Source organism: Galleria mellonella, unplaced genomic scaffold (genome assembly GCF_026898425.1).
Source record: "Galleria mellonella isolate WM207_F2 unplaced genomic scaffold, CSIRO_AGI_GalMel_v1 utg38, whole genome shotgun sequence".
Lineage (NCBI taxonomy): Eukaryota > Metazoa > Arthropoda > Insecta > Lepidoptera > Pyralidae > Galleria > Galleria mellonella.
This window is the reverse complement of record NW_026442090.1, coordinates 6,486,956-6,499,823: the sequence shown is the minus strand read 5'-3', so window position 1 is coordinate 6,499,823 and position 12,868 is coordinate 6,486,956. Positions and strand designations below refer to the sequence as shown.

Below are 12,868 nucleotides of genomic sequence, written 5' to 3'. Positions count from 1 at the left end.
TCAAATATAAACTACACACATTTCTAATTCTACTATTATGTATAAAAATATGTCTGAATATTTTAGACATCACGGAGTTATAACGTATTTTTTATGTAATTGAAAGTGGCAAAGCTGACGGCCTATCTGATCTAGAGGGAATTATCTATCTATATATGTAGCATATATATATACTTTTCCAAATATAGTTAATACTTGTCGGCTTTTTTTTTGTCCATCAAATACTGCTTAGCTAACAGATACCTTTTTTTCCGGCCTCGACTGTAATATCTTAAGGTAATGACTAAATTCGGGTTTGTCACGTCTACTTGTTACGCATCTATGAAACGTGTGGCAACGTTTCCAATAATAGGTATTCTATAACGTTTCCCAGTGATAGGTTTACTTAAGTTTCAGTCGCCATTCAATATTTTTTCAAAGAAGATACGCTACGTTTGTTTAAAAACGATCCTTCAGACAACAAACAAATGAAATTATTTCAACATAGGAATTTATTTATTAATTTACCTTTATACATTTCACCACATTTTACAACAAGTAATTAAAAGGGAGAATTCATTTTTAGCGAGTTTGTAACGTATTTGCCTTTTTTTCTTTTATTATAACATCATTGTCCCTTGGTTAATAAATATTTATAATATATTACTAATCCCATTATTTAGGTACCTAATAAATGAAGTCATGGCACCGGATTTCAAATGAAAAGGAAATTTCCACGAAAATTTATTGCGACCGATAGATAGATGATCACGACATAACAGAGGTTTAATATTGATGAGCTGGGACGTCCCGCTCCTATAAAAATATTAATTACTACCTTGTTTGCCTCATAAAGGAATTAAAGAGACATGAAATATTTAGGACTTTAGGTAGACGGCAGAGTGGCTTTTTACTTATATTCTTTTTATGTGGTTTAGGTGAGCCGTCAGCATTAATACCATTCTAGATATTATAAAATAAAATAAAAACTTTTTTTTATGCAACTTAGAATGGCAAACAAACTGACGACCTACCTGATGTAAAGCGGTAACTTCTTACCTATAGACATGAACAGTACCATGGACATAACAGAATATCCTGTTTCGTCTATGTTACCTCCATGCGTTGCCATTATTGAGGAGTAAGGTATTATACTTCTGTACCCCGTAATTTCACTGTCATATCCACCTTTCAAACCAAAACACAGCTATGCAAACACAATTGTTTCACGGTATAAATACGAATGGGACAGAGGTGCCCAAGCAAATGACTTTTGTACAAAATCTCTCTTTGGTAAACTTACATGAATTTAATTAAATTACCAAATTGTAGATCTCGTTATTCTAGTTTATTATAATTATAACTCAAATCAGAGGGCCTACCATGAAGTATTTTCCGAAATTTCGGGGACGAACGAAACAGAAATTTGATGTTAAAATTACATAATACATGCTGTTTAAAATTATTAAAAAGGTTAAAATATCGTTCCTCTGGACTATTACAATAGGATTTATGATGAACGAAATGTCAAGCTCCATTTACTGGGTCCATTTTGATACGAACAAAAACACGAAATTAAGCCCGAAATTTAGGAATTTCATTTCATGGTAGACCACCAGTTTAGGCATAGATAATTGTAATACTATCCGAGAACTAGTAGTATTATAGTAGTAAGAGGTTTTCGTCATTAATTCACTGATCATCAAAATAATAGATATTTGCTATTGTAATAATACATATATATTTCTATCCATATATTCATCCATCCAAATAAAAATACATATATTAATATACGTTTTATTTATGTCAGCTTGTCAACAAATAGAAAGTATAAGTAGTGAGCAGTTTCATCTGAATGTAGCAGCTGTAAGTACTTGTAAGACAATAACGTTGCAAGTGTAATACATTTGTATTCATATGGGAGGTAAGGTCAGCAATACAGTGTCCTTCTGCAATGGAAATATATTTTTCCATTTTATTTATATTTTGTAGAGGTTATCTATTTTGTGGTTGCAATATTAGATACTTGTACATAAGTACATACTCATGTTTTAATATTTCAATATCATCATATCAGTCGTTAATTGTCGACTGCTGAATATAAGTCTCCCTCATAAATCTTTGTCAATAGTTGCTACGTTTGGCAGGCAGGTTGGCATCTACAGTTAGGATTTGGTGATGTCTTAAGGTGATGGCGTAAGGGACGCTGCTGCCCATTCCTCTACCATTATGTTCCCTTAGTCGCCTCTTACGACACTCACGGGAAAGGAAGGGATGGCCTATTATAGAATAGGTCTAAGCACAGGCTTAGACCACAAGGCGAAGATTTGAATATATGTATTAGGTGTTAAATTCAAAACAATTTTTACTTGCAGTTCTTTGGTAAAAGTTTGTTCTATCTTTATTGCCTTATTATATTTTAAAATAATATAGCTAACTAATTTGTACAGTTGCTACTATATGTACACGTAATTTGACATCTCCTCTATGTCACCTATTTAATTGCATGTTGAACTACTGTTAGTTTCACAAATCCTTGAGAGGTCATTGCCAGCAGTAATCATCGATTTTCCTACTTGTAAAACCAATAAAAAGTAGGTGAATAGTACAGTCGTCATGATTGAGGAGTTTTTCAGTAAACGAAGCACGCGTAACCGTTATAAGTAATCGTGCTGTAGGATAAACAAGCGTATTATAAAGCAATGGGCATAGAAAAAAATAATTATTAACAGTTGGCCTTTTTTGATGTTCTTGATATTTTGATATAAATCAAAGTTAACAATAATAACAGTTTATTGTCGAAAATAGAGAAACTATACAATGTATACAAAGAAAAGAAATAGTTATTTATTTGACAATTGGTAATGCAGAGTAGTAAATATCTACTGGTATTTAATTAATACACAGTTTAGTTAATACAAAGTGTCTAGATATTTAGTTATTAAATAACAGCTATATCGCTACATTGAATGAAATGTACACACTCTATACATATGTATATACTTTTGCCCATTCTATATATATAATACAGAATTCAGAAGGAGAAAGTATTTATCTATAGGGTTTATATATAAAGCATAACATATGTGATGCAAAAATCATACCTATGATAAATAATAAATTATAATATTAGCGGCTATAGAATTAATAACAGAATAAAGATAAATAAAATTATAAATAAATACATATAAATATAAGGTAACTATAACACATATAACTAACGCAACTGTCAAGTGTATTGTAAAATCTTTTTGTTTGAGCTTTGAAGGTATGAACAGTTTGCGCTATTCTGGCAACGTTTAGTTCTAAAGTCTAGCAGTTCGTATTGTAAAAGATATGGTGTAAGAGTGGGAGTTGTGGCTGGTTATTTCAATGTAAGATGTTTTAGAAAACGTACATAGGGATCGGGGATTCGGTAATGGGCGACCTCTCTCGGAGTTAATCTGGATAATAATTTGGTATCCAGTAATACCTTAACTGGATATACCATGCAATTACTAATATTCCTATAAAAGTGTTTTAAATTAATATTAGAATTAATGTGTAACATTCTAATATTTCTGTAAATAACTCAGAGGAATATAGTAGGTATAAACTTGTATAATTAAAGTAAATAATATCGACCCATTGCTGTCTTTATGTTTATGAACATTTTCATTTGCACGAGCAGGTTATAAAGCAAAATTAGGGTTTTACGGTGTGCTTGTAGAGCTCTTAATCACCGACTCCGAAGATGCACAGAATAAACGGGAGTCAGGAATACATTTTTTTATGTCTTTAAAAGAAATTAATATTTTCGTACGCTGACTATTTTTATCTCTTTTAGACTTTAGAGTGTAAGTCCGTTTTAAAATAATCCCCCTATGTGATTTATTAGACTTATCTACAGTCAATGTATCCCTTATAGTGGAAGTAGATATAAAACTTATTAAATACAGACATGTTCAAGCTACTAAAGTTTTAAGTGAAGTCCCATAAATCACTTTAATCGCGAATTTCTCGATACCCAAGTGGCTATTACAAGTAATCGTATGGGTGAATAGAGCCCGAGTTCAGTGTAAGTTTTTAACTATAAAATTGGTATGAAGATAGTCAATTGTACACTAACATATTTATGTCCTACGAGATGGAGTACACTGCCGAAACTACAATTTTGCTAGGCGCGGCTTATCCCTTATCCTTTTGCTGTTCCGGTGGTGTTTGTCGCTATGATCCTTACTAAAGGGGGATTTTTCGAGATTTGTTACGAAAATTTTTATCCGGTTACAGTTATAAATTAAAAAATTCTCCATTGCGTAGCAGAGAATAACGCGATCAACGTGGGCGAGGCAACGGAAAAGAGCTAATACGTTCTAATTAGTTGTAAACAGATATGTGTCCAGTAATTAATAATAAGAAATACAAAGCAAAGATAGAATGTTATGTTTAAAGAAAAATATTTTGTTTTGGATTGAAATAGTTGTAATATTGTATATATTTGTATGTACCGATCTAATAAATACAGCCAGTTTAGTATAATCCGTACTATAATTATTGTTTACATAAGTAATTATTATTAAATTTATTTATATAATATTTTCATTTCATTAAATAATAAGGTCAAACAACAAGCTCTATTACTAGGTAAGTAGAATCCTAGTAGTAGAGCTTCTTGCTTGAATTTAATATATATATATATATATATATGAAGTACAAAAGTCAGTATATATATGGTATTATACTTTCAGTGGTGTAATAAATAGCAAATAAATAAATAATTTATAAATAAATATTTTTGATACATCTTGAAATAATGAACAGAAGGTCTACGTAATGAATGAAAGTACTCGTAATAGTCGTCGTCTATATACATAAATACGAGTAGCATAATGGAAATTCCAAAATATCCACGGTGCTCTTCAAGTGTTGCCATTCTTGAGTAGGTTCTTAAAAGTTATGCCGGCGTATTCAACAAACTCAAAATATAACTAGCACAGCTGTTTGGCAATAATATCGGTAGGATAGAAATATCCACGAAAACGACTTTCGTACAAAATCTTTCTCGTAAGTATCATGGAATTATATGAAATAATATCACAATTGAATCGGATAGAAAAATATTATGACTTGTAAGCTTTATCTAGTAATATGGATATTACGTGACTTACTTAAACACAAGAGACAGTTAGCTTTAAAAAGATAGAATAAGTTTCTGTAAAGGACATTATTTTTATTTTGTTCATGTAGTCCCGGCACAGAATAAGGCTATCCCTTTCTTTCCCGTGGGTGTCGTTAGAGGTGAATAAAGGAGAGTAAGGGATGGACAGCAGTGTCCCTCTTAAGACATCTCCAAAGCTTAATTGCGGTTGCGGTTGCCAATCCGTTTGCCAAGCGTAGTAAAACCTGAACTGAACATATGCCTCTCCACTATGAAGAGGCTTATATTCAGTAGTGGACAGTTAAAGCCTGATATGATGATGATGATGACTTTTTGAGTTTATCTATTACATACCAAAAATAAAATCTCACCGATTTATATATTTTTTGCACAATAGAATTTCGTACAAGTTGCTTAAAGCCATATAGCATTCTCTACTAGCTCATTATTAGGTAAGAAGAGAAAGCGTATGAAGGACAGTGATGGTGAAAAAAATGAGGCATAATTATTGTAACGTATTAAAATAATTATACATACACGTATTATACATAAGAAATACACATATAATACATAAACATTACTTTTAATATATATGGATATACTAATATATATGATATAAAATAATTTTATATAATACAGATATAAATAGGAAGAAAAAGTTAAGGAAAATTATAAAATAAATATAGAATCAATACGGAAGTAAACCTTATCGATTACAATTATAATTACTTATGAAAATCGGGTTAGAAAATGTGAAAATAATGGGGCAGATTCTAAGACGCCATTTTTCTAAAATAAAAATTTCAATTTGATATTACAGCGTAATCTTTATACTAAGGATCAATATGAACTAATTTTCTATTAGGTTTAATTATTATTATAATTTTAGTTTATGACGGTTCAAAAAATAATAATTTTGCAAAATTATCAAATGAGAAATGGCCTCTTAAAATACAGGTAGGGGAATTAAAAAAAAACCTTATTGCTTAAAAATTATATTAGTTTTTTTTATTAAGAACGAAGAACTTTTAGATCAATATATTATTTTCTTATATTAACTTATTATACTAGCAATGACATTTCGGAAAGTACTTAAAAAATAAATACAATCAAAAAGAAAGAGTTTTACGATTGAAATATAATTAAATGAAATTTGTAAAAAAAAAAAGATTTCGATTGCATTATCTTACTATACATACATTCAGTGCCTAGATACTAAATAAATATAAAATGTACTTGTAAAAGGTAAGATAAATATAAAAGAAAAAGTTACTTGCAGGTAATTGAAACCAGAGGATTCCTTATAATGAAAAATACTGACCACTTGCTAGTGTCATTTTAGATATTTTTTATTTTTGCTGGAATAAGAGAAAAGCCGAAAGCTTATAAAGTCGTGGGGAATAGCAAATATGAAACAATAATTTAATTCCGCTACTATTAGTATGCGTGTGAGTGCCAACATTTAAAGATTGTTTAGGTACTATGTATTATTAATAGTAGAATGAAATTCATTTCAAGTCTGGGAATCGGGGGGGAAGGGATTGTTAGTAATGGAGACTGAGAATCCCCTTGCTAGCAATATACCCAACCAGGTCGACGTCCTCGCGGTTTTCCCTGGAAACTATCATGGTTAATTCCTGATGAAATCATCATGATGGGCTAACTGGCCTGTTTTCATTCTCATCTATCACCCTTTACTGGTATCCATCAAAAAAAAATAAAAAAAAAAGAACTGACTTGCTCTTTCAGGGGGGAAAGGGATTGTTAGTAATGGGGTCTTTCAGCTCCATTGCTAGCAATGTATCCTATCAGGTCCACTTCCACGCGGATCCTTCTGGAAACTATCGTGATTAATTCTTGTGGAATTTTTCACGATCGGCTAACTGACCTACTTTCATCCTCAGTTATCACCTCTTACTGGTACCCCGCAAGCGTATACCAATAGCGTAGTGGTTACCATTCTATTTTCACCCATTAAAAAAAAAGTCTGGAACTCGAATGGCCAACACTAGGCTCCGAGCAGTGATCTATTTATTTGCTTGAAGGTGCCTCGTTTTGGAGATGAAACACGCAATATGAGCGTGGACTGAATAAAAGTTGGACATTGATGATTATATGGAAGGTCGTAGAACTTCTACTAATAATAAAATAATTATTTATAAAATAACACATTAACATGGAAAGGTTTTGCTGGAAGAAATCTCTTATTAGAGATAAGCTCGCCTTTGTACATTATGTTTATAATGAATTGTAATTACCAGTATGTTTTGTGTACAATAAAGAATAAAGAAAGAAATAAAAGTAGTCGATTTTTCGGTATTGGGAGTTGCGCGTACTAATGGTGGAGAAATTAAACAAAATAATTCTAATTGACTAACAAAATAACACCTAACTCAGTAAAATAATTTGGAATTTTCGTTAGCATGTATCCTAATAAGTCGACTTCTACGTGATCTTTTTTGGAAACCATCTTAGTCATTTCTGGTGAATTCGTTACGATAGGCCGATAACCTAACTTGACTTCATCCTCACTTATTATCGTTTATTCGACCCTATCAGCGTATACCAATAGGGCATGCGAGTTTACCATTCAATTGTCATCATATAAAAAAATTAATGGACTAATTATCTACTAATCTATTTAGTTTATAACATATTTGCAATCCGACCCGGCTTCGCATGGATAGATAGAATGTTCGAAAATAATATATTTATATCACTCGCTGATAATGTAGCTTTTGATAGGTAAAAGAATGAATCGGTTGAGCAGTTTTGAGTTTATCCAGTACAAACAAACAAACAATTAAATCTTTCCTCTTTATTATATTACTATATATAGTATAACAGAGACTAGATGTACATTTTAATTATTGACATATTACTATGGAAAAAATGATAACGTTTGTGGGCTAGTCATTGAGAAGAGATGACATGAATGATCGTGACGCATGCGCGCGAGGCTCTCTCACTGCAAGATATAAGCACGCGAGCCGAACTCGATGCCTCACAACTTCACGCGCCCAAACGTTCCAACAGAGGACTCGGCGACGGATAAAATCCACTAAGTACATCTTTAATATATTTTATTCGACACTCATTTCATATTATCTGCTTCAGTGAGTTGTATTTGAGTCTCCTGGTGTACAAACATTTTGATAAAAATCGCGAACTTTCTTTTCCTAAAGTTTTGAAGTTGTTGGCGCAAGCAAAACTCTGCGTGTCAAAGGTGAGCAACCAATTAATTTCTACTTTTTAACAATAGTTTTATGATAATAGAAATTTGTTCTATTTTATCGGAAATTGATATAAGTTTATACCCATTTAGTTTAATTCACAGTATAGTTTACCAATAGATAAATACTTTAAAAAGCACTACGCATTTTCTATTATGTAAAATAAGACAGAAAATAAAAATCTAATAATAGGATTTACAAATTAGTAACGATATATAAATTGTATAAGTTTTAGAATCTAAATTTCACGTATTTGTATGCTATAATAATTTTAAAACTTATTTTTTCATTTAATATGAAATATTGGTGAATTGTAAGCACAGGCAGATACAGTAGGGTAAGCACGTAAATTTTTTTTTTTTACATTTAACGTTTAGCAATTTTTCTTTATTGTCTATTACTTATTTATCAGCCTTGTCTTCCTCCATTATTTGGGCGACGTAATGTTTTCTAAATTTACTTAAACTTAAAATTTGTGATACGTGTGCACATATTTTTTTTCGCATTTTATTATCATTCATATATTCTATATTTTATTTTCCAATATTATTTGATACAATTTATATAATTTAAATTAATGAAGTATTGAGATAAAAAGAGCTCAGTCTGTTTCATGTTTGTTTGTATCGACTGTCCAGGCATCCAGTTCATTATACAAATAACGGTAGCTTTCAAATATCACTGACAAACTTTTCTCGTTATCTCTGTTTTAAAATTTTTTATTTAATCTGCTTTCTTTTAATCCGTATCTCGTTATGTTCACACAAACAGTATTTGTTCCGACACCTTTTATGTATGTATCTATATTACATACTCCAAAATATATTTAATGTCGATACTATTTTCACCTTTAAATGATAATAGTATAGATAGCTGTAATAAGTTTCTACATTTAATTTTTGAATTGAGACATAGAATTAGTTTTCCGGGAGGTAATGAAAAAGTGATTTCATTTATATTTCTCGAACGTTGGGAGCGAGTAAAATTACATTAAAACGTAATACTTTCAGTTAAATGTACTTGTTAAGATTAAAACTTTACTAACAATAATTATATTTAAATATATTTTTTACAACTTGTGGCTCCATGGTCATCCTGATCAGCATTTGTTAGATAATTATTTGTTAAGTCAATAAACGAGCTAATAAACGAGTTAATAAACGAGCCCTAATTCAGTAGGGTTGTATTGTTTTATTATAAAGTTCCTATAACCACATTCCTGTTCTAGTCTGATAATGACTAGCTCACTGAAATCATAATATAGATTAGCCGTCTCATTTATATGTGCTAAATTGCATGGATATTTTACTTACCGACGGCGAATAACTGATGAGTGATCTATAGAACGACTTATATTGTAAAAATAGTCTTTATTCTTTAACACTCTCAATCATTATGAAATGGTGCAATAAAGAGTAAAATAAATAAACTTGATAAACTCCACTTTTATTTAGAAGAAAGTAATTAAGCACCTATTTGGATGGAAGTAAGACATGGAAATGAATAAGGGTTGCTCATCATTTAAATATTAAAATCTAATTAATAAAATACTGAATTGAGTCACTTTTTAGTATTTATCTACAATAAAATAACTTTTGTATAATGGGACAAAGTAATAAGAATAATATTGTTGGCTAAAGTTTGTACGATGTAGGTAGGTATGCGACGGAACAAACGGCGGCTTCTAAGTGGGATCGAGTGGAACAATGAATGGACTTCAGAAGTGTTTGAATAATTAGTGCAGCGGAGTATTTGCGCATACATATTAGTTTATTCTCTTATTTCACCGAATAAATAATATGAATTAATCTAATAAATAAAATGAAGTAATATTAGTTGAATAAACGATTTTACAATTTTTGTGTATGTATTCAAACTTTTGCTAGAAGGAAATTTGCAAAAATAATATTTTTTGTAACATTTTGAACGTACAATTTTAGTTTTATTTACATTAATTAATTAGAACTACGTTATTATTCCATGAGCAATTCTCTTTATTTCATTTATCTACTTCAATTTTTTTATAATTATTTTCGGTGTTTGAAATCTTTAAATCCGCAAATTTATAAAGAGTTATTATATATAAATCTCAGTGTAGACTTAACCGAATTAAGACTAATTCAATATTTAAAGTATCTATTTTGATATAATACGAAAATCTAGAATGAAACAAGTAGTTGCTTATCGAAGGAGAGAACAGGAATTAAAAGATTTATTATTTAATGCATTTTTATGGAAAAAGGACCATTTAAACATTTGTTAAACGGAATAGTTTATTGAAAAAGCCTTAACCATTGTTTGTGTATCATGTATTCTTGGTTAAAATTATAATGCCTATAGTGTTATGAAGATCACAAAAGTCATTTTGATATTTTGACTTATTATCACTAATTATCAAATATCTAACGGTACGGTAGACGGACTAATTTATTAAACTGTAGAGTTGACGGATAGTCATATAAAAAGCTGGATGTTGTTCGTAAAGTCATTCGAATCACTACGAAACTCAAAGCACATTTGTAGAATAAACTTGTGATTAATTAAAATTTGAATCGATATAACATCATTTATATCAAAGCGTAGCAATGTCTGCATATCTGTAAATTAATAATAAACAATTAACTAAAATGTTAACCATGGGATATACCTATTATGCTCATTAATGGTGGCACAACTCTACTTTTTACTTGCTTTTAAAAATTACAATACTTATTTCGTCCAAGCTATGAGAATAGTCGATGATCCCAGGCTTGCAAGCGGTATCGAACCCTTAAGTCTTAGGAGAGATTTTGCCTCACTCTGCGTGTTCTACCCCTTATACAACGGATTGTGCTCAGAGGAATTATTCAATATGATGCCTACGGCCACTTTCTATCATCGTAGGGCTCGCCATCGACAGGGAGTTCACCCTCATACCTTACAGCCTAAATGGTCGCGTACAACGCGGTTTCAGAGATGTTTTCTCCCACGAACACTCAGGTTATGGAATGAGCTGCCTGCCGAGGTTTTCCCAAGACTTACAGCATGGGGTTCTTCAAAAGGGGGGTAAAGAGGTTTCTTTAGGGTCGGCAACGCGCGCGTAATACCTCTGGTATTGCAGGCGTTCATAGGCTACGGTAACCGCTTACCATCAGTATGTCATGCATACCATGTGTATGTGTACCATCAGTACCATATGCTTGTTTGCCACCTCAGAGGTATAAAAAAAAATCCAAACCAGTTTCGACGATACTCGTATGTTAGTAAGAATGTTATTACGAGATTAATGTTCTATTTCGTTATTAAAAAACTTTTAAAAAAATCATTAATAAATATGATTTTTCTAAAATACTTCGGTCAGTAAACAATTAACGCTCAAGATAAAGCTGTAAGAAATAGGTATATATTTTTATTGAATTAATTGAATTCTTATTAGAAGTAATCTTAAATAATAAATATTATATTTGACCTAAAATTCAAAATTATTTATTAATTTATAATTGAATTCATGAAATTGTTGTACTCACTTAATTTAAACTATCGTCATATAGCAGAAGAACTCGGATAGGGTAATTATTCAATAGTACTGATTTTTCGACGTACAGTCAAAGTTTCAGCAGCTGGAAATTTATAATGTTAGTTCTATATTATAGGAAAGCAATAAAAAAAATGTAAAACTAAATGTATTTATATTAGATATAACATAACTTTCAAGAAAAGAACACATTCCTTTTTAAAAGGCCGGAAGCACACCTGCAATGCCGTTGGTGTTGTGGGTGATAATGGGCGGCGGTAGTCACTTACTATCAGGTTAGCCGCATGCACGTGTGCCGCCTGTGTTGTAAAAATATATATAATTTGTAACGAAATCGCCACATACAGTACACAATGGTTTTTTTTTTGTTATCAAGTAGTAATTCATATGCTCGATTTTAGATGAATGCAATGATCAGTGGCTCAACCGTCATGCTCCTGAATGAAATCTTTTAGTAGAAATTGGCCTGTTCTAGTCACTACGATTGATTTATTTTGTTTTTTAACTCTAATTGTGTGTTATATTGTATTATTCAGATTTTTTTGTATTTGATAGATTATATTTACACTAAAGAGCAAATGTGTACAATTGTATACTTATTTGAAAACAGCAACAGCAGGCTCTTTCACTTTCTTCTCAGATGAAACTGCTTTTCGGATAAGGCAATTAGAATTATAAAAGAAACTATTCAAACGTACTTACAATTAACATTATTTGAATTATGTCTTTTTAGTTAGATAGGATAACATTCTCTGAGGATGGAGGTATGTTTTTCATCAGGAGTGGCAATGTATAGCAATACCGGTATATGGGTATTGCAATATATTTTGTGATGCCCATGATATTTTTTACTAAATAGCGCCTACCTACCTTAAGTATCTATAGGTGAATGATTTCGGGTTGTTATGCGAGCGGACCCGTATAGAGCGGGTGAGCAACCACAGTTAGGCTATGGTGATGTTTTGAAAGGAATGTTGCTGCCCATCCTCTCCTATTAAGTCCGCG

General features: G+C 31.1%; 1 protein-coding gene across 4 annotated transcripts in view; it reads left to right on the top strand.

The window, feature by feature from the left end:
* The first annotated feature begins 8,111 nt into the window (after positions 1-8,111).
* Positions 8,112-12,868, top strand: part of LOC113522859 (diuretic hormone 45) — a 77,367-nt gene continuing 72,610 nt past the window's right edge. For all 4 annotated transcript variants that reach the window (XM_026908701.3, XM_031913918.2, XM_031913919.2 and 1 more), the window contains exon 1: positions 8,112-8,342. The gene's annotated coding sequence lies outside the window, so the exon portion shown is untranslated. The remainder of the gene's footprint in view (positions 8,343-12,868) is intronic.